The sequence below is a fragment of the Lepisma saccharinum genome, unplaced genomic scaffold (genome assembly GCF_977018435.1).
Source record: "Lepisma saccharinum unplaced genomic scaffold, izLepSacc3.1 HAP1_SCAFFOLD_41, whole genome shotgun sequence".
In the NCBI taxonomy this organism is placed as follows: Eukaryota; Metazoa; Arthropoda; class Insecta; order Zygentoma; family Lepismatidae; genus Lepisma; species Lepisma saccharinum.
In genome coordinates this window covers 4,625,410-4,646,648 of record NW_028142901.1, presented here as the reverse complement: position 1 = coordinate 4,646,648, position 21,239 = coordinate 4,625,410, and positions in this window count along the sequence as shown.

Below are 21,239 nucleotides of genomic sequence, written 5' to 3'. Positions count from 1 at the left end.
AATTTCTCGAAAAATCCAGATTTCGTCCTACAGTCGAAATGGGAGAATTAAAAGCGCTTTTCAGCCTCTGAAAAGGATAATATTAAAACATTTTAATGAAAATCATCTCTGGCTTGGTGTCTGAAGAAAATGAGTCTCAAACGAGTATTAGCATTGAACGCGAATGTCTCGTAAAATCAAGTCTTCAACCTATGGTTCAAATTTCAGAGTGGAAACGCTATTCTGACTCCGAAAACCATAATAATACAATATTTTTATGCAAATCCACTCTTGTTTGGTCTTTATAGAAAATGAGTTTCAAGTGAGTATTAGCATTGAACTCGAATTTCTCGAAAAATCAAGTTTTGATCCTATGGTCGAAATGTGATAATTAAAATGCTTTTCAGGCCCTGAAAAGCATAATAATTGAACTTTTTTATGAAAATCATCCCTGGCTTGATCTGTAAAGAAAACGAGTTTCAGACGAGTATTAGGATTGAACGCGGATGTCAAGTAAAATTACTTTTCAACCTATTGTCCAAAGGTCAGAATTAAAACGTTTTTCAATCTCTGAAAAGAATAATAATACATTTTTATACAAATCATCTCCAAATTATTCTGTATAGAAAATGAGTGTCAAGTAAGTATTAGCATTGAACGCGAAATTCTATAAAAATCAAGTTTTGATCCTAAAGTCAAAATGTGATGATTAAAACGCTTTTCAGGCTCTGAAAAGCATAATAATTCATCATCTTAATGAAAATCATCCCTGGCTTGGTCTGCAGAGAAGATGAGTTTCAAACGAGTATTTGCATTAAATGTGAAATTCTCCAAAAATCAAGTTTTCATCATATAGTCGAAATGTAAGAATTAAAACGCTTTTCAGGCTCGGAAAAGCATAATAATTCAACATTTTAAGGAAGATGATTTCTAGCTTTGTCTGTAAAGCAAATGAGTTTCAAAGGAGTAGTAGCATTGAACGCCATTTTCTCGATAAGTCAAGTTGTCAACCTATAGTCCAAACGTCAGAATTAAAAAGCTTTTCATTTTCTGAAAAGAATAATAATACATTTTTATGCAAATCATCTCCAATTTAGTCTGTATAGAAAATGAGTGTCAAGTGAGAATTATCATTGAAATCGAATTTCTGGAAAAATCAAGTTTTGATCCTATAGTCAAAATGTGATAATTAAAAAGTTTTTCAGCCTCTGAAAAGTATAATATTAAAACATTTTAATGAAAATCATCTCTGGCTTGGTCTCTGAAGAAAATGAATCTCAAACGAGTATTAGCATTGAACGCGAATGTCTCGTAAAATCAAGTCTTCAACTTATGGTTCAAATTTCAGAGTTAAAACGCTTTTCTGACTCCGAAAACCATAATAATACAACATTTTTATGCAAATCTACTATTGTTTGGTCTTTATAGAAAATGAGTTTCAAGTGAGTATTAGCATTGAACTCGAATTTCTCGAAAAATCAAGTTTTGATTTTATAGTCGAAATGCGATAATTAAAATGCTTTACAGTCCCTGAAAAGCATAATAATTGAACTTTTTTATGAAAATCATCCCTGGCTTGGTCTGTAAAGAAAATGAGTTTCAGACGAGTATTAGGATTGAACGAGGATGTCAAGTAAAATCTATTTTTCAACCTATTGACCAAATGTCAGAATTAAAACGTTTTTCAATCTCTGAAAAGAATAATAATACATTTTTATACAAATCATCTCCAAATTATTCTGTATAGAAAATGAGTGTCAAGTAAGTATTAGCATTGAACGCGAAATTCTATAAAAATCAAGTTTTGATCCTAAAGTCAAAATGTGATGATAAAAACGCTTTTCAGGCTCTGAAAAGCATAATAATTCAACATCTTAATGAAAATCATCCCTGGCTTGGTCTGCAGAGAAGATGAGTTTCAAACGAGTATTTGCATTAAATGTGAAATTCTCCAAAAATCAAGTTCGGATCATATAGTCGAAATGTAAGAATTAAAACGCTTTTCAGGCTCGGAAAAGCATAATAATTCAACATTTTAAGGAAAATCATGTCTGGCTTGGTCTGTAAAGAAAATGAGTTTCAAACGAGTATTAGCATAGAACGCGAGTGTCTCGTAAAATCAAGTTTTCAACCTATGGTCCAAATGTCAGAATTAAAACGCTTTTCTGCCTCCGAAAAGCATAATAATACAACATTTTTATGCAAATCCACTCTTGTTTGGTCTTTATAGAAAATGGGTTTCAAGTGAGTATTAGCGTTGAACTCGAATTTCTCGAAACATCACGTTTTGATCCTATAGTTGAAATGTGATAATTAAAATGCTTTTCAGGCCCTGAAAAGAATAATAACTCAACATATTAAGGAAAATCATGTCTGGCTTGGTCTGTAAAGAAAATGAGTTTCAAACGAGTAGTAGCATTGAACGCGAATTTCTCGATAAATCAATTTGTCAAACTATAGTCCAAATGTCAGAATTAAAACGTTTTTCAATCTGTGAAAAGAATAAAAATACATTTTCATACAAATCATCTCTAAATTATTTTGTATAGAAAATGAGTGTCAAGTGAGTATTAGCATTAAACGGGAATTTCTAGAAAAGTAAAGTTTCGATCCTATAGTCAAAATGCGATGTTTAAAACGCTTTTCAGACTCTGAAAAGCATAATAATTCAACATCTTAATGAAAATCATCTCTGGCTTCGTCTGCAGAGAAGATGAGTTTCAAACGATTATTTGCAATAAATGTGAAATTCTCCAAAAATCAAGTTTTGATCATATAGTCGAAATGTAAGAATTAAAACGCTTTCCAGGCTCTGAAAAGCATAATAGTTCAACATCTTAATGAAAATTATCTCTGGCTTGGTCTGTAAAGAAAATGAGATTCAAACGAGTATTAGCATTGAACGCGAGTTTCTCGAAAAATTAAGTTCTCAACCTTTAGTAAAATATTAGAATTAAAACGCTTTTCATGCTCTGAAAAGAATAATAATTCAACATTTTAATGAAAATCATCTCTGGCTTGGTCTGTAAAGAAAATGAGTTTCAAACGAGTATTAGCATTGAACGCGAATTTCTCGAAAAATCAAGTTCTCAACCTTTAGTCCAAATGTCAGAAGTAAAACGTTTTCAGTCTCTGAAAAGCATAATAATTCAACATTTTAAAGAATTCTGGCTTGGTCTGGAGGGAAAATGAGTTTCAAACAAGTACTAGCAAGAAACGTGCATTTCGCGAAAAATCAAGTTTTGATCATATAGTCGAAATGTAAGAATTAAAACGATTTTCTGCCTCTGGAAAGCATAATATTACAACATTTTTATGCAAATCCACTCTTGTTTGGTCTTTATAGAAAATGAGTTTCAAGTGAGTATTAGCATTGAACGCGAATTTCTCGAAAATCAAGTTTTGATCCTATAGTCAAAATGTGAAGATTAAAACGCTTTTCAGGCTCTGAAAAGCATTATATTTTTCATTTTAATGAAAATCTTTTCTTGCTTGGTCTGCAGAGAAAATGAGTTACAAACGAGTACTAGCATGAAACGTGAATTTATCGAAAAATCAAGATTTCATCCTATATTCGAAATGTGAGAATTAAAAGCGCTTTTCAGCCTCTGAAAAGCATAATAATAAAACATTTTAATGAAAATCATCTCTGGCTTGGTCTCTGAAGAAAATGAGTCTCAAACGAGTATTAGCATTGAACGCGAATGTCTCGTAAAATCAAGTCTTCAACCTATGGTCCAAATTTCAGAGTGGAAACGCTTTTCTGACTCCGAAAACCATAATAATACAACATTTTTATGCAAATCTACTATTGTTTGGTCTTTATAGAAAATGAGTTTCAAGTGAGTATTAGCATTGAACTCGAATTTCTCGAAAAATCAAGTTTTGATTTTATAGTCGAAATGCGATAATTAAAATGCTTTACAGTCCCTGAAAAGCATAATAATTGAACTTTTTTATGAAAATCATCCCTGGCTTGGTCTGTAAAGAAAATGAGTTTCAGACGAGTATTAGGATTGAACGAGGATGTCAAGTAAAATCTATTTTTCAACCTATTGACCAAATGTCAGAATTAAAACGTTTTTCAATCTCTTAAAAGAATAATAACACATTTTTATACAAATCATCTCTAAATTATTCTGTATAGAAAATGAGTGTCAAGTAAGGATTAGTATTGAACGCGAAATTCTATAAAAATCAAGTTTCGATCCTATAGTCAAAATGTTATGATTAAAACGCTTTTCAGGCTCTGAAAAGCATAATAATTCAACATCTTAATGAACATTATCTCTGGCTTGGTCTGCAGAGAAGATGAGTTTCAAACGAGTACTTGCATTAAACGTGAAATTCTCCAAAAATCAAGTTTTGATCATATAGTCAAAATGTTAGAATCAAAACGCTTTTCAGGTTTTGAAAAGCATAATAATTCAACATTTTAAGGAAGATCATTTCTGGCTTGGTCTGTAAAGAAAATGAGTTTCAAACGAGTAGTAGCATTGAACGCCATTTTCTCGATAAGTCAAGTTGTCAACCTATAGTCCAAATGTCAGAATTAAAAAGCTTTTCATTTTCTGAAAAGAATAATAATACATTTTTATGCAAATCATCTCCAATTTAGTCTGTATAGAAAATGAGTGTCAAGTGAGAATTAGCATTTAACGCGAATTTCTGGAAAAATCAAGTTTCGGTCCTATAGTCAAAATGTGATGATTAAAACGCTTTTCAGTCTCTGAAAATCATAATAATTCAACATCTTAATGAAAATCATCTCTGGCTTGGTCTCCAGAGAAGATGAGTTTCAAACGAGTATTTGCATTAAATGTGAAATTCTCCAAAAATCAAGTTTTCATCATATAGACGAAATGTAAGAATTAAAACGCTTTTCAGGCTCGGAAAAGCATAATAATTCAACATTTTAAGGAAGATCATTTCTGGCTTGGTCTGTAAAGAAAATGAGTTTGAAACGAGTAGTAGCATTGAACGCCATTTTCTCGATAAGTCAAGTTGTCAACCAATAGTTAAAATGTCAGAATTAAAAAGCTTTTCATTTTCTGAAAAGAATAATAATACATTTTTATGCAAATCATCTCCAATTTATTCTGTATAGAAAATGAGTGTCAAGTGAGAATTAGCATTGAACGCGAACTTCTGGAAAAATCAAGTTTTGATCCTATAGTCAAAATGTGATAATTAAAACGCTTTTCAGACTCTGAAAAGCATAATAATTCAACATCTTAATGAAAATCATCTCTGGCTTCGTCTGCAGAGAAGATGAGTTTCAAACGATTATTTGCAATAAATGTGAAATTCTCCAAAAATCAAGTTTTGATCATATAGTCGAAATGTAAGAATTAAAACGCTTTCCAGGCTCTGAAAAGCATAATAGTTCAACATCTTAATGAAAATTATCTCTGGCTTGGTCTGTAAAGAAAATGAGATTCAAACGAGTATTAGCATTGAACGCGAGTTTCTCGAAAAATTAAGTTCTCAACCTTTAGTAAAATATTAGAATTAAAACGCTTTTCATGCTCTGAAAAGAATAATAATTCAACATTTTAATGAAAATCATCTCTTGCTTGGTCTGTAAAGAAAATGAGTTTCAAACGAGTATTAGCATTGAACGCGAATTTCTCGAAAAATCAAGTTCTCAACCTTTAGTCCAAATGTCAGAACTAAAAAGTTTTCAGTCTCTGAAAAGCATAATAATTCAACATTTTAAAGAATTCTGGCTTGGTCTGGAGGGAAAATGAGTTTCAAACAAGTACTAGCAAGAAACGTGCATTTCGCGAAAAATCAAGTTTTGTTCATATAGTCGAAATGTAAGAATTAAAACGATTTTCTGCCTCTGGAAAGCATAATATTACAACATTTTTATGCAAATCCACTCTTGTTTGGTCTTTATAGAAAATGAGTTTCAAGTGAGTATTAGCATTGAACGCGAATTTCTCGAAAATCAAGTTTTGATCCTATAGTCAAAATGTGAAGATTAAAACGCTTTTCAGGCTCTGAAAAGCATTATATTTTTCATTTTAATGAAAATCTTTTCTTGCTTGGTCTGCAGAGAAAATGAGTTACAAACGAGTACTAGCATGAAACGTGAATTTATCGAAAAATCAAGATTTCATCCTATATTCGAAATGTGAGAATTAAAAGCGCTTTTCAGCCTCTGAAAAGCATAATAATAAAACATTTTAATGAAAATCATCTCTGGCTTGGTCTCTGAAGAAAATGAGTCTCAAACGAGTATTAGCATTGAACGCGAATGTTTCGTAAAATCAAGTCTTCAACCTATGGTCCAAATTTCAGAGTGGAAACGCTTTTCTGACTCCGAAAACCATAATAATACAACATTTTTATGCAAATCTACTATTGTTTGGTCTTTATAGAAAATGAGTTTCAAGTGAGTATTAGCATTGAACTCGAATTTCTCGAAAAATCAAGTTTTGATTTTATAGTCGAAATGCGATAATTAAAATGCTTTACAGTCCCTGAAAAGCATAATAATTGAACTTTTTTATGAAAATCATCCCTGGCTTGGTCTGTAAAGAAAATGAGTTTCAGACGAGTATTAGGATTGAACGAGGATGTCAAGTAAAATCTATTTTTCAACCTATTGACCAAATGTCAGAATTAAAACGTTTTTCAATCTCTGAAAAGAATAATAACACATTTTTATACAAATCATCTCTAAATTATTCTGTATAGAAAATGAGTGTCAAGTAAGGATTAGTATTGAACGCGAAATTCTATAAAAATCAAGTTTCGATCCTATAGTCAAAATGTTATGATTAAAACGCTTTTCAGGCTCTGAAAAGCATAATAATTCAACATCTTAATTAACATTATCTCTGGCTTGGTCTGCAGAGAAGATGAGTTTCAAACGAGTACTTGCATTAAACGTGAAATTCTCCAAAAATCAAGTTTTGATCATATAGTCAAAATGTTAGAATCAAAACGCTTTTCAGGTTTTGAAAAGCATAATAATTCAACATTTTAAGGAAGATCATTTCTGGCTTGGTCTGTAAAGAAAATGAGTTTCAAACGAGTAGTAGCATTGAACGCCATTTTCTCGATAAGTCAAGTTGTCAACCTATAGTCCAAATGTCAGAATTAAAAAGCTTTTCATTTTCTGAAAAGAATAATAATACATTTTTATGCAAATCATCTCCAATTTAGTCTGTATAGAAAATGAGTGTCAAGTGAGAATTAGCATTGAACGCGAATTTCTGGAAAAATCAAGTTTCGGTCCTATAGTCAAAATGTGATGATTAAAACGCTTTTCAGTCTCTGAAAATCATAATAATTCAACATCTTAATGAAAATCATCTCTGGCTTGGTCTGCAGAGAAGATGAGTTTCAAACGAGTATTTGCATTAAATGTGAAATTCTCCAAAAATCAAGTTTTCATCATATAGACGAAATGTAAGAATTAAAACGCTTTTCAGGCTCGGAAAAGCATAATAATTCAACATTTTAAGGAAGATCATTTCTGGCTTGGTCTGTAAAGAAAATGAGTTTGAAACGAGTAGTAGCATTGAACGCCTTTTTCTCGATAATTCAAGTTGTCAACCTATAGCTAAAATGTCAGAATTAAAAAGCTTTTCATTTTCTGAAAAGAATAATAATACATTTTTATGCAAATCATCTCCAATTTAGTCTGTATAGAAAATGAGTGTCAAGTGAGAATTAGCATTGAACGCGAATTTCTGGAAAAATCAAGTTTTGATCCTATAGTCAAAATGTGATAATTAAAACGCTTTTCAGACTCTGAAAAGCATAATAATTCAACATCTTAATGAAAATCATCTCTGGCTTCGTCTGCAGAGAAGATGAGTTTCAAACGATTATTTGCAATAAATGTGAAATTCTCCAAAAATCAAGTTTTGATCATATAGTCGAAATGTAAGAATTAAAACGCTTTCCAGGCTCTGAAAAGCATAATAGTTCAACATCTTAATGAAAATTATCTCTGGCTTGGTCTGTAAAGAAAATGAGATTCAAACGAGTATTAGCATTGAACGCGAGTTTCTCGAAAAATTAAGTTCTCAACCTTTAGTAAAATATTAGAATTAAAACGCTTTTCATGCTCTGAAAAGAATAATAATTCAACATTTTAATGAAAATCATCTCTGGCTTGGTCTGTAAAGAAAATGAGTTTCAAACGAGTATTAGCATTGAACGCGAATTTCTCGAAAAATCAAGTACTCAACCTTTAGTCCAAATGTCAGAACTAAAACGTTTTCAGTCTCTGAAAAGCATAATAATTCAACATTTTAAAGAATTCTGGCTTGGTCTGGAGGGAAAATGAGTTTCAAACAAGTACTAGCAAGAAACGTGCATTTCGCGAAAAATCAAGTTTTGATCATATAGTCGAAATGTAAGAATTAAAACGATTTTCTGCCTCTGGAAAGCATAATATTACAACATTTTTATGCAAATCCACTCTTGTTTGGTCTTTATAGAAAATGAGTTTCAAGTGAGTATTAGCATTGAACGCGAATTTCTCGAAAATCAAGTTTTGATCCTATAGTCAAAATGTGAAGATTAAAACGCTTTTCAGGCTCTGAAAAGCATTATATTTTTCATTTTAATGAAAATCTTTTCTTGCTTGGTCTGCAGAGAAAATGAGTTACAAACGAGTACTAGCATGAAACGTGAATTTATCGAAAAATCAAGATTTCATCCTATATTCGAAATGTGAGAATTAAAAGCGCTTTTCAGCCTCTGAAAAGCATAATAATAAAACATTTTAATGAAAATCATCTCTGGCTTGGTCTCTGAAGAAAATGAGTCTCAAACGAGTATTAGCATTGAACGCGAATGTCTCGTAAAATCAAGTCTTCAACCTATGGTCCAAATTTCAGAGTGGAAACGCTTTTCTGACTCCGAAAACCATAATAATACAACATTTTTATGCAAATCTACTATTGTTTGGTCTTTATAGAAAATGAGTTTCAAGTGAGTATTAGCATTGAACTCGAATTTCTCGAAAAATCAAGTTTTGATTTTATAGTCGAAATGCGATAATTAAAATGCTTTACAGTCCCTGAAAAGCATAATAATTGAACTTTTTTATGAAAATCATCCCTGGCTTGGTCTGTAAAGAAAATGAGTTTCAGACGAGTATTAGGATTGAACGAGGATGTCAAGTAAAATCTATTTTTCAACCTATTGACCAAATGTCAGAATTAAAACGTTTTTCAATCTCTTAAAAGAATAATAACACATTTTTATACAAATCATCTCTAAATTATTCTGTATAGAAAATGAGTGTCAAGTAAGGATTAGTATTGAACGCGAAATTCTATAAAAATCAAGTTTCGATCCTATAGTCAAAATGTTATGATTAAAACGCTTTTCAGGCTCTGAAAAGCATAATAATTCAACATCTTAATGAACATTATCTCTGGCTTGGTCTGCAGAGAAGATGAGTTTCAAACGAGTACTTGCATTAAACGTGAAATTCTCCAAAAATCAAGTTTTGATCATATAGTCAAAATGTTAGAATCAAAACGCTTTTCAGGTTTTGAAAAGCATAATAATTCAACATTTTAAGGAAGATCATTTCTGGCTTGGTCTGTAAAGAAAATGAGTTTCAAACGAGTAGTAGCATTGAACGCCATTTTCTCGATAAGTCAAGTTGTCAACCTATAGTCCAAATGTCAGAATTAAAAAGCTTTTCATTTTCTGAAAAGAATAATAATACATTTTTATGCAAATCATCTCCAATTTAGTCTGTATAGAAAATGAGTGTCAAGTGAGAATTAGCATTGAACGCGAATTTCTGGAAAAATCAAGTTTCGGTCCTATAGTCAAAATGTGATGATTAAAACGCTTTTCAGTCTCTGAAAATCATAATAATTCAACATCTTAATGAAAATCATCTCTGGCTTGGTCTGCAGAGAAGATGAGTTTCAAACGAGTATTTGCATTAAATGTGAAATTCTCCAAAAATCAAGTTTTCATCATATAGACGAAATGTAAGAATTAAAACGCTTTTCAGGCTCGGAAAAGCATAATAATTCAACATTTTAAGGAAGATCATTTCTGGCTTGGTCTGTAAAGAAAATGAGTTTGAAACGAGTAGTAGCATTGAACGCCATTTTCTCGATAATTCAAGTTGTCAACCTATAGCTAAAATGTCAGAATTAAAAAGCTTTTCATTTTCTGAAAAGAATAATAATACATTTTTATGCAAATCATCTCCAATTTAGTCTGTATAGAAAATGAGTGTCAAGTGAGAATTAGCATTGAACGCGAATTTCTGGAAAAATCAAGTTTTGATCCTATAGTCAAAATGTGATAATTAAAACGCTTTTCAGACTCTGAAAAGCATAATAATTCAACATCTTAATGAAAATCATCTCTGGCTTCGTCTGCAGAGAAGATGAGTTTCAAACGATTATTTGCAATAAATGTGAAATTCTCCAAAAATCAAGTTTTGATCATATAGTCGAAATGTAAGAATTAAAACGCTTTCCAGGCTCTGAAAAGCATAATAGTTCAACATCTTAATGAAAATTATCTCTGGCTTGGTCTGTAAAGAAAATGAGATTCAAACGAGTATTAGCATTGAACGCGAGTTTCTCGAAAAATTAAGTTCTCAACCTTTAGTAAAATATTAGAATTAAAACGCTTTTCATGCTCTGAAAAGAATAATAATTCAACATTTTAATGAAAATCATCTCTGGCTTGGTCTGTAAAGAAAATGAGTTTCAAACGAGTATTAGCATTGAACGCGAATTTCTCGAAAAATCAAGTACTCAACCTTTAGTCCAAATGTCAGAACTAAAACGTTTTCAGTCTCTGAAAAGCATAATAATTCAACATTTTAAAGAATTCTGGCTTGGTCTGGAGGGAAAATGAGTTTCAAACAAGTACTAGCAAGAAACGTGCATTTCGCGAAAAATCAAGTTTTGATCATATAGTCGAAATGTAAGAATTAAAACGATTTTCTGCCTCTGGAAAGCATAATATTACAACATTTTTATGCAAATCCACTCTTGTTTGGTCTTTATAGAAAATGAGTTTCAAGTGAGTATTAGCATTGAACGCGAATTTCTCGAAAATCAAGTTTTGATCCTATAGTCAAAATGTGAAGATTAAAACGCTTTTCAGGCTCTGAAAAGCATTATATTTTTCATTTTAATGAAAATCTTTTCTTGCTTGGTCTGCAGAGAAAATGAGTTACAAACGAGTACTAGCATGAAACGTGAATTTATCGAAAAATCAAGATTTCATCCTATAGTCGAAATGTGAGAATTAAAAGCGCTTTTCAGCCTCTGAAAAGCATAATAATAAAACATTTTAATGAAAATCATCTCTGGCTTGGTCTCTGAAGAAAATGAGTCTCAAACGAGTATTAGCATTGAACGCGAATGTCTCGTAAAATCAAGTCTTCAACCTATGGTCCAAATTTCAGAGTGGAAACGCTTTTCTGACTCCGAAAACCATAATAATACAACATTTTTATGCAAATCTACTATTGTTTGGTCTTTATAGAAAATGAGTTTCAAGTGAGTATTAGCATTGAACTCGAATTTCTCGAAAAATCAAGTTTTGATTTTATAGTCGAAATGCGATAATTAAAATGCTTTACAGTCCCTGAAAAGCATAATAATTGAACTTTTTTATGAAAATCATCCCTGGCTTGGTCTGTAAAGAAAATGAGTTTCAGACGAGTATTAGGATTGAACGAGGATGTCAAGTAAAATCTATTTTTCAACCTATTGACCAAATGTCAGAATTAAAACATTTTTCAATCTCTTAAAAGAATAATAACACATTTTTATACAAATCATCTCTAAATTATTCTGTATAGAAAATGAGTGTCAAGTAAGGATTAGTATTGAACGCGAAATTCTATAAAAATCAAGTTTCGATCCTATAGTCAAAATGTTATGATTAAAACGCTTTTCATGCTCTGAAAAGCATAATAATTCAACATCTTAATGAAAATTATCTCTGGCTTGGTCTGCAGAGAAGATGAGTTTCAAACGAGTACTTGCATTAAACGTGAAATTCTCCAAAAATCAAGTTTTGATCATATAGTCAAAATGTTAGAATCAAAACGCTTTTCAGGTTTTGAAAAGCATAATAATTCAACATTTTAAGGAAGATCATTTCAAGCTTGGTCTGTAAAGAAAATGAGTTTCAAACGAGTAGTAGCATTGAACGCCATTTTCTCGATAAGTCAAGTTGTCAACCTATAGTCCAAATGTCAGAATTAAAAAGCTTTTCATTTTCTGAAAAGAATAATAATACATTTTTATGCAAATCATCTCCAATTTAGTCTGTATAGAAAATGAGTGTCAAGTGAGAATTAGCATTGAACGCGAATTTCTGGAAAAATCAAGTTTCGGTCCTATAGTCAAAATGTGATGATTAAAACGCTTTTCAGTCTCTGAAAATCATAATAATTCAATATCTTAATGAAAATCATCTCTGGCTTGGTCTGCAGAGAAGATGAGTTTCAAACGAGTACTTGCATTAAAAGTGAAATTCTCCAAAAATCAAGTTTTGATCATATAGTCGAAATGTAAGAATTAAAACGCTTTTCAGGTTTTGAAAAGCATAATAATTCAACATTAAATGAAAATTTTTTCTGGCTTGACCTGCAGAGGAAAAGAGTTTCAAACGAGTAGTAGCATTGAACGCGATTTTCTCGATAAATCAAGTTGTCAATCTATAGTCCAAATGTCAGAACTAAATTTTTAAAATTAAAATTAAACGTGAATTTCTCCAAAAATCAAGTTTTGATCATATAGTCGAAATGTAAGAAATAAAACGCTTTTCACCCTCTGAAAAGCATAATAATTCAACATTTTAAGGAAAGTCATCTCTGGCTTGGTCTGTATAGAAAATGAATTTCAAGTGAATATTAGCATTGAACTCGAATTTCTCAAAAAATGAAGTTTTGAAACTATAGTCGAAATGTGATAATTAAAATTCTTTTCAGGCCCTGAAAAGCATAATATTTGAACATTTTAATGAAAATCATCTCTGGCTTGGTCTGTAAAGATAATGAGATTCAAATGAGTATTAGCATTGAACGCAAATTTCTCGAAAAATCAAGTTCTCAACCTTTAGTCCAAATGCCAGAACCAAAACTCTTTTCAGTCTCTGAAAAGCATAATAATTCAACATTTTAAAGAAAATCATTTCTGGCTTGGTCTGGAGGGAAAATGAGTTTCATAAAAGTACTAGCATGAAACGTGCATTTCGCGAAAAATCAAGTTTTGATCATATAGTCGAAATGTAAGAATTAAAACACTTTTCTGCCTCCGAAAGCATAATATTACAACATTTTTAATCAAATCCACTCTTGTTTGGTATTATAGAAAATGAGTTTCAAGTGAGTATTAGCATTGAACTCGAATTTCTCGAAACATCAATTTTTCATCCTATAGTCGAATTGTGATAATTAAAATGCTTTTCAGACCCTGAAAAGAATAATAATTCAACATTTTAAGGAAAATCATGTCTATCTTGGTCTGTAAAGAAAATGAGTTTTAAACCAGAAGTAGCATTGAACGCGAATTTCTCGATAAATCAAGTTGTCAACATTAAGTTCCAAATGTCAGAATTAAATCGTTTTTCAATCTCTGAAAAGAATAATAATACATTTTTATACAAATCATCTCTAAATTATTCTGTATAGAAAATGAGTGTCAAGTGACTATTAGCATTGAACGCGAAATTCTAAAAAATATCAAGTTTTGATCCTATAGTCAAAATGTGATGATTAAAACGTTTTTCAGGCTCTGAAAAGCATAATAATTCAACATTTTAAGGAAGATCATTTCTGGCTTGGTCTGTAAAGAAAATGAGTTTCAAACGAGTAGTAGCATTGAACGCGATTTTCTATAAAAATCAAGTTTCGATCCTATAGTCAAAATGTTATGATTAAAAAGCTTTTCAGGCTCTGAAAAGCATAATAATTCAATATCTTAATGAAAATCATCTCTGGCTTGGTCTGCAGAGAAGATGAGTTTCAAACGAGTACTTGCATTAAAAGTGAAATTCTCCAAAAATCAAGTTTTGATCATATAGTCGAAATGTAAGAAATAAAACGCTTTTTACCCTCTGAAAAGCATAATAATTCAACATTTTAAGGAAAGTCATCTCTGGCTTGGTCTGTATAGAAAATGAATTTCAAGTGAATATTAGCATTGAACTCGAATTTCTCAAAAAATGAAGTTTTGAACCTATAGTCGAAATGTGATAATTAAAATTCTTTTCAGGCCCTGAAAAGCATAATATTTGAACATTTTAATGAAAATCATCTCTGGCTTGGTCTGTAAAGATAATGAGATTCAAATGAGTATTAGCATTGAACGCAAATTTCTCGAAAAATCAAGTTCTCAACCTTTAGTCCAAATGCCAGAACCAAAACTCTTTTCAGTCTCTGAAAAGCATAATAATTCAACATTTTAAAGAAAATCAATTCTGGCTTCGTCTGGAGGGAAAATGAGTTTCATAAAAGTACTAGCTTGAAACGTGCATTTCGCGAAAAATCAAGTTTTGATCATATAGTCGAAATGTAAGAATTAAAACACTTTTCTGCCTCCGAAAGCATAATATTACAACATTTTTAATCAAATCCACTCTTGTTTGGTATTATAGAAAATGAGTTTCAAGTGAGTATTAGCATTGAACTCGAATTTCTCGAAACATCAATTTTTCATCCTATAGTCGAATTGTGATAATTAAAATGCTTTTCAGACCCTGAAAAGAATAATAATTCAACATTTTAAGGAAAATCATGTCTATCTTGGTCTGTAAAGAAAATGAGTTTTAAACCAGAAGTAGCATTGAACGCGAATTTCTCGATAAATCAAGTTGTCAACATTAAGTTCCAAATGTCAGAATTAAATCGTTTTTCAATCTCTGAAAAGAATAATAATACATTTTTATACAAATCATCTCTAAATTATTCTGTATAGAAAATGAGTGTCAAGTGACTATTAGCATTGAACGCGAAATTCTAAAAAATATCAAGTTTTGATCCTATAGTCAAAATGTGATGATTAAAACGTTTTTCAGGCTCTGAAAAGCATAATAATTCAACATTTTAAGGAAGATCATTTCTGGCTTGGTCTGTAAAGAAAATGAGTTTCAAACGAGTAGTAGCATTGAACGCGATTTTCTATAAAAATCAAGTTTCGATCCTATAGTCAAAATGTTATGATTAAAAAGCTTTTCAGGCTCTGAAAAGCATAATAATTCAATATCTTAATGAAAATCATCTCTGGCTTGGTCTGCAGAGAAGATGAGTTTCAAACGAGTACTTGCATTAAAAGTGAAATTCTCCAAAAATCAAGTTTTGATCATATAGTCGAAATGTAAGAATTAAAACGCTTTTCAGGTTTTGAAAAGCATAATAATTCAACATTAAATGAAAATCTTTTCTGGCTTGACCTGCAGAGGAAAAGAGTTTCAAACGAGTAGTAGCATTGAACGCGATTTTCTCGATAAATCAAGTTGTCAATCTATAGTCCAAATGTCAGAACTAAATTTTTAAAATTAAAATTAAACGTGAATTTCTCCAAAAATCAAGTTTTGATCATATAGTCGAAATGTAAGAAATAAAACGCTTTTCACCCTCTGAAAAGCATAATAATTCAACATTTTAAGGAAAGTCATCTCTGGTTTGGTCTGTATAGAAAATGAGTTTCAAGTGAATATTAGCATTGAACTCGAATTTCTCAAAAAATGAAGTTTTGAACCTATAGTCGAAATGTGATAATTAAAATTCTTTTCAGGCCCTGAAAAGCATAATATTTGAACATTTTAATGAAAATCATCTCTGGCTTGGTCTGTAAAGAAAATGAGTTTCAGACGAGTATTAGGATTGAACGCGAATGTCAAGTAAAATCTGGTTTTCAACCTATAGTTCAAATGTCAGAATTAAGACGCTTTTCAGTCTCTGAAAAGCATAATAATATTACATGTTTATGCAAATCATCTATCATTTGGCTGTAGGGAAAATGAGTTTCAAGTGAATATTAGCATTGAACTCGAATTTCTCAAAAAATGAAGTTTTGAACCTATAGTCGAAATGTGATAATTAAAATTCTTTTCAGGCCGTGAAAAGCATAATATTTGAACATTTTAATGAAAATCATCTCTGGCTTGGTCTGTAAAGATAATGAGATTCAAATGAGTATTAGCATTGAACGCAAATTTCTCGAAAAATCAAGTTCTCAACCTTTAGTCCAAATGCCAGAACCAAAACTCTTTTCAGTCTCTGAAAAGCATAATAATTCAACATTTTAAAGAAAATCATTTCTGGCTTGGTCTGGAGGGAAAATGAGTTTCATAAAAGTACTAGCATGAAACGTGCATTTCGCGAAAAATCAAGTTTTGATCATATAGTCGAAATGTAAGAATTAAAACACTTTTCTGCCTCCGAAAGCATAATATTACAACATTTTTAATCAAATCCACTCTTGTTTGGTATTATAGAAAATGAGTTTCAAGTGAGTATTAGCATTGAACTCGAATTTCTCGAAACATCAATTTTTCATCCTATAGTCGAATTGTGATAATTAAAATGCTTTTCAGACCCTGAAAAGAATAATAATTCAACATTTTAAGGAAAATCATGTCTATCTTGGTCTGTAAAGAAAATGAGTTTTAAACCAGAAGTAGCATTGAACGCGAATTTCTCGATAAATCAAGTTGTCAACATTAAGTTCCAAATGTCAGAATTAAATCGTTTTTCAATCTCTGAAAAGAATAATAATACATTTTTATACAAATCATCTCTAAATTATTCTGTATAGAAAATGAGTGTCAAGTGACTATTAGCATTGAACGCGAAATTCTAAAAAATATCAAGTTTTGATCCTATAGTCAAAATGTGATGATTAAAACGTTTTTCAGGCTCTGAAAAGCATAATAATTCAACATTTTAAGGAAGATCATTTCTGGCTTGGTCTGTAAAGAAAATGAGTTTCAAACGAGTAGTAGCATTGAACGCGAATTTCTAGAAATGTCACGTTGCCCAAATGCCCAAATGTCAGAATTAAGACGTTTTTCAGTCTCTGAAAAGCATAATACTACAAATTTTTATGCGAATCATCTCTTGTTTTGTCTGTATAGAAAATGAGTTTCATGTGAGTATTAGCATTGAACGCGAATTTCTCGAAAAATCAAGTTTTGATCCTATAGTCTAAATGTGAAGATTAAAACGCTTTTCAGTCTCTGAAAAGCATAATATTTCTACATTTTAATGAAAATCTTTTCTGGCTTGGTCTGCAGAGAAAATGAGTTTCAAAAGTGTACTAGCATGAAACGTGCATTTCGCGAAAAATAAAGTTTTGTACATATAGTCGAAATGTGAGAATGAAAACGCTTTTCAGTCTCTGAAAAGCATAATAATAAAACATTTTAAGGAAAATCATCTCTGGCTTGGTCTGCAGAGAAAATGAGATACAAACGAGTACTAGCATGAAACGTGAATTTCTCGAAAAATCCAGATTTCGTCCTACAGTCGAAATGGGAGAATTAAAAGCGCTTTTCAGCCTCTGAAAAGGATAATATTAAAACATTTTAATGAAAATCATCTCTGGCTTGGTGTCTGAAGAAAATGAGTCTCAAACGAGTATTAGCATTGAACGCGAATGTCTCGTAAAATCAAGTCTTCAACCTATGGTTCAAATTTCAGAGTGGAAACGCTATTCTGACTCCGAAAACCATAATAATACAATATTTTTATGCAAATCCACTCTTGTTTGGTCTTTATAGAAAATGAGTTTCAAGTGAGTATTAGCATTGAACTCGAATTTCTCGAAAAATCAAGTTTTGATCCTATGGTCGAAATGTGATAATTAAAATGCTTTTCAGGCCCTGAAAAGCATAATAATTGAACTTTTTTATGAAAATCATCCCTGGCTTGATCTGTAAAGAAAACGAGTTTCAGACGAGTATTAGGATTGAACGCGGATGTCAAGTAAAATTACTTTTCAACCTATTGTCCAAAGGTCAGAATTAAAACGTTTTTCAATCTCTGAAAAGAATAATAATACATTTTTATACAAATCATCTCCAAATTATTCTGTATAGAAAATGAGTGTCAAGTAAGTATTAGCATTGAACGCGAAATTCTATAAAAATCAAGTTTTGATCCTAAAGTCAAAATGTGATGATTAAAACGCTTTTCAGGCTCTGAAAAGCATAATAATTCATCATCTTAATGAAAATCATCCCTGGCTTGGTCTGCAGAGAAGATGAGTTTCAAACGAGTATTTGCATTAAATGTGAAATTCTCCAAAAATCAAGTTTTCATCATATAGTCGAAATGTAAGAATTAAAACGCTTTTCAGGCTCGGAAAAGCATAATAATTCAACATTTTAAGGAAGATGATTTCTAGCTTTGTCTGTAAAGCAAATGAGTTTCAAAGGAGTAGTAGCATTGAACGCCATTTTCTCGATAAGTCAAGTTGTCAACCTATAGTCCAAACGTCAGAATTAAAAAGCTTTTCATTTTCTGAAAAGAATAATAATACATTTTTATGCAAATCATCTCCAATTTAGTCTGTATAGAAAATGAGTGTCAAGTGAGAATTATCATTGAACTCGAATTTCTGGAAAAATCAAGTTTTGATCCTATAGTCAAAATGTGATAATTAAAAAGTTTTTCAGCCTCTGAAAAGTATAATATTAAAACATTTTAATGAAAATCATCTCTGGCTTGGTCTCTGAAGAAAATGAATCTCAAACGAGTATTAGCATTGAACGCGAATGTCTCGTAAAATCAAGTCTTCAACTTATGGTTCAAATTTCAGAGTTAAAACGCTTTTCTGACTCCGAAAACCATAATAATACAACATTTTTATGCAAATCTACTATTGTTTGGTCTTTATAGAAAATGAGTTTCAAGTGAGTATTAGCATTGAACTCGAATTTCTCGAAAAATCAAGTTTTGATTTTATAGTCGAAATGCGATAATTAAAATGCTTTACAGTCCCTGAAAAGCATAATAATTGAACTTTTTTATGAAAATCATCCCTGGCTTGGTCTGTAAAGAAAATGAGTTTCAGACGAGTATTAGGATTGAACGAGGATGTCAAGTAAAATCCATTTTTCAACCTATTGACCAAATGTCAGAATTAAAACGTTTTTCAATCTCTGAAAAGAATAATAATACATTTTTATACAAATCATCTCCAAATTATTCTGTATAGAAAATGAGTGTCAAGTAAGTATTAGCATTGAACGCGAAATTCTATAAAAATCAAGTTTTGATCCTAAAGTCAAAATGTGATGATAAAAACGCTTTTCAGGCTCTGAAAAGCATAATAATTCAACATCTTAATGAAAATCATCCCTGGCTTGGTCTGCAGAGAAGATGAGTTTCAAACGAGTATTTGCATTAAATGTGAAATTCTCCAAAAATCAAGTTCGGATCATATAGTCGAAATGTAAGAATTAAAACGCTTTTCAGGCTCGGAAAAGCATAATAATTCAACATTTTAAGGAAAATCATGTCTGGCTTGGTCTGTAAAGAAAATGAGTTTCAAACGAGTATTAGCATAGAACGCGAGTGTCTCGTAAAATCAAGTTTTCAACCTATGGTCCAAATGTCAGAATTAAAACGCTTTTCTGCCTCCGAAAAGCATAATAATACAACATTTTTATGCAAATCCACTCTTGTTTGGTCTTTATAGAAAATGGGTTTCAAGTGAGTATTAGCGTTGAACTCGAATTTCTCGAAACATCACGTTTTGATCCTATAGTTGAAATGTGATAATTAAAATGCTTTTCAGGCCCTGAAAAGAATAATAACTCAACATATTAAGGAAAATCATGTCTGGCTTGGTCTGTAAAGAAAATGAGTTTCAAACGAGTAGTAGCATTGAACGCGAATTTCTCGATAAATCAATTTGTCAAACTATAGTCCAAATGTCAGAATTAAAACGTTTTTCAATCTGTGAAAAGAATAAAAATACATTTTCATACAAATCATCTCTAAATTATTTTGTATAGAAAATGAGTGTCAAGTGAGTATTAGCATTAAACGGGAATTTCTAGAAAAGTAAAGTTTCGATCCTATAGTCAAAATGCGATGTTTAAAACGCTTTTCAGACTCTGAAAAGCATAATAATTCAACATCTTAATGAAAATCATCTCTGGCTTCGTCTGCAGAGAAGATGAGTTTCAAACGATTATTTGCAATAAATGTGAAATTCTCCAAAAATCAAGTTTTGATCATATAGTCGAAATGTAAGAATTAAAACGCTTTCCAGGCTCTGAAAAGCATAATAGTTCAACATCTTAATGAAAATTATCTCTGGCTTGGTCTGTAAAGAAAATGAGATTCAAACGAGTATTAGCATTGAACGCGAGTTTCTCGAAAAATTAAGTTCTCAACCTTTAGTAAAATATTAGAATTAAAACGCTTTTCATGCTCTGAAAAGAATAATAATTCAACATTTTAATGAAAATCATCTCTGGCTTGGTCTGTAAAGAAAATGAGTTTCAAACGAGTATTAGCATTGAACGCGAATTTCTCGAAAAATCAAGTTCTCAACCTTTAGTCCAAATGTCAGAAGTAAAACGTTTTCAGTCTCTGAAAAGCATAATAATTCAACATTTTAAAGAATTCTGGCTTGGTCTGGAGGGAAAATGAGTTTCAAACAAGTACTAGCAAGAAACGTGCATTTCGCGAAAAATCAAGTTTTGATCATATAGTCGAAATGTAAGAATTAAAACGATTTTCTGCCTCTGGAAAGCATAATATTACAACATTTTTATGCAAATCCACTCTTGTTTGGTCTTTATAGAAAATGAGTTTCAAGTGAGTATTAGCATTGAACGCGAATTTCTCGAAAATCAAGTTTTGATCCTATAGTCAAAATGTGAAGATTAAAACGCTTTTCAGGCTCTGAAAAGCATTATATTTTTCATTTTAATGAAAATCTTTTCTTGCTTGGTCTGCAGAGAAAATGAGTTACAAACGAGTACTAGCATGAAACGTGAATTTATCGAAAAATCAAGATTTCATCCTATATTCGAAATGTGAGAATTAAAAGCGCTTTTCAGCCTCTGAAAAGCATAATAATAAAACATTTTAATGAAAATCATCTCTGGCTTGGTCTCTGAAGAAAATGAGTCTCAAACGAGTATTAGCATTGAACGCGAATGTCTCGTAAAATCAAGTCTTCAACCTATGGTCCAAATTTCAGAGTGGAAACGCTTTTCTGACTCCGAAAACCATAATAATACAACATTTTTATGCAAATCTACTATTGTTT